We start from the raw sequence: 2,369 nt of genomic DNA, 5'->3' as shown, positions 1-2,369 counted from the left end.
AGGGATTGAACTCATATCTCATAAATGTTTCACACCTTTAATTCAATTAGTGCATTTCATAATGAAAGACACATACACTCACCCTTTTTCAAATAGGAACTGCATCTTCATCTTGCATCTTGCATTAGCATAACTCATATCAAAAAGTAATTGTATCCATATACATTGCCTAGATCATCATGTCATCATAGGTCTACATACTTAGGGGAATAACTAAAAAAATCCTAAAAATCGAAAAATGATCCTGAAAAAAATCAATAAAAAACATTCAGATAAAATCTTCAAAATCCCAAAAACATTTGCAAAACACAAAAATCTTAAAAATTATAAAAAGACATGAAAAAACCCTAAAAAAGATTCTGAACAAATACCAAAAACAATCGAAAAACAACAAAATAAAAAACATTCGAAAATTATCCAAAAAACCCTAAACATAGAAAAAAACTCAAAAACAAACTAAAAATCGAAAAATCCACCAAAACTTGCAATAAAATGTCTCGCGAGAAACAAATACCCTAGCAGACATCCAGCAAACACTTTGCACGAAGTTAAACAAAGGATATAACTATCTTATCAAAACCAAACTAATCAAGTCTTATCAATCGCTGATATCCACATCAATGTGATCATTATCATATCTGAGATAGAATCGGATACACTCGAAACCAGACAGATCGGGCTTAAACAGGGTCCAAAACTTTTGAAACCAGACGTTATCAACCATCACATCAAACAAATCAAAGAAAAGGCACAGTCAATTAGCTGTTGAATTTTGTCCAATTTGGTTTTTATCTTTTATCAATTAGCGAAGATCATGTTTCCATGCTACTCAAGGATGACCAAAAGTCACTAGAGGAGCCCTGATGGGCATTTGTTGTTTTGTGGTGTGAACCAATGAATTTATGGGGCAATTTCTCTAGTGGGTGTTTGTGATAGGAGCGTTCAGCCTGTGAATGCCACACATACCTCGACCCCTAGCATAATTCCCAGAATGGAGGGTTCAGTCCTTGTCTGCTATGTGTTTGTTTCTTGCAATGAGATATCTATACATCCTGGTTCCTTATACCTTGGTGTACCAAGCTTCATTGTTACATAATAAGGTTCAATGATGATAATGTATTGCACTATGAATAAAGGCGAAGAAGGCTACTCATCACTATCATTCCTATCACATAATATCGATTTTTATATCAAATTAACACAATTGATTCATCATTTTTTCTTATCTCTTCATCATCTTTTCCAAATCTATCTTTCTTACTAACACTTCTTCTAACTCAAGAGGAGCTATCAACAATGGATTTTGTCACAACAATAATATTCATATAGGTTGCATATCATTTTAAGTTCATTAGTTAGATTGCATTTAAATACACGTTACTTAGATTCACTCACATTATTACTCAAGCTTAATCTCATCTACATGTCAATGCATTAGATTTATTTAGATAAATATCATATCATTTTGCTTCATTATCATATATAAGCGTTGGTTACACAACCATATCATCACATTGCATAAAATAGAATGCACTAGAATCATAAAATACATCACACACCAAATATACACATCACATAGAATCATACATCATAGAAATAACATAGGCATGTAGAATGCCGCCAAAATGCATATCATGTATATCTCAAAAGTTTCATAATACATCATATCAAGTACAAGATAAAGTGTCTCAGTCAGCACTGCCCATATCCCCAGGTGGATCCTATTTGCTTGATCCTGCCCCAGGATGACCCGATGATGCCTTGGGAGGACCTATCATGCCTTTGCTACTCGTTCGCCGAATCGTGTCCCCACTAGATCCACTATGAGATCTATAATCTCGATACATAGGCCCCCTCTAATCCTTAGGAATGTCTCTCTCATATGCATGTCTGTAATATATAGTCTCCTGAGCAGCAGTGAAAAATCTATCTGACTGTCTCCGCTCCTCAGTCCTTGGGCCAAACAACTGATCATACGCATCCATGACAACCTGTGCCCTTCATACTGCATCATCTCACTCTTGTTGGAGAAAATCTCTATCTGTAATAGCCCTATCCCTCTCTCCCGCAATATGATCTCTCTCCACCTCTAAAACACCATACGCTATGTGAAAGTGCTCCCTATCATCCATCTAACGATGTCGCAATCTGACAACTAGATCCTCTAAGCTCGTAATCTGAGCTCTCAAAACCTACTCATCCTCACCCTCCTCCTTGCCACCTCCCACTACTGTCAGCGCATCTCCAACCTAGGGAATCTCAATGTCTTGTCTGCCACCATCCCCACCATCACTCCCTCCACTGCTAGATGATTCTTTCTCGGAATCATCGCTCTCACTCCCATCTCGGTCAGAGTTTCTCATAGACTC

Source organism: Cryptomeria japonica, chromosome 6 (assembly GCF_030272615.1).
Source record: "Cryptomeria japonica chromosome 6, Sugi_1.0, whole genome shotgun sequence".
Classification (NCBI taxonomy): domain Eukaryota; kingdom Viridiplantae; phylum Streptophyta; class Pinopsida; order Cupressales; family Cupressaceae; genus Cryptomeria; species Cryptomeria japonica.
The sequence above is the reverse complement of the archived record's forward strand: the minus strand, read 5'-3'. Positions refer to the sequence as shown.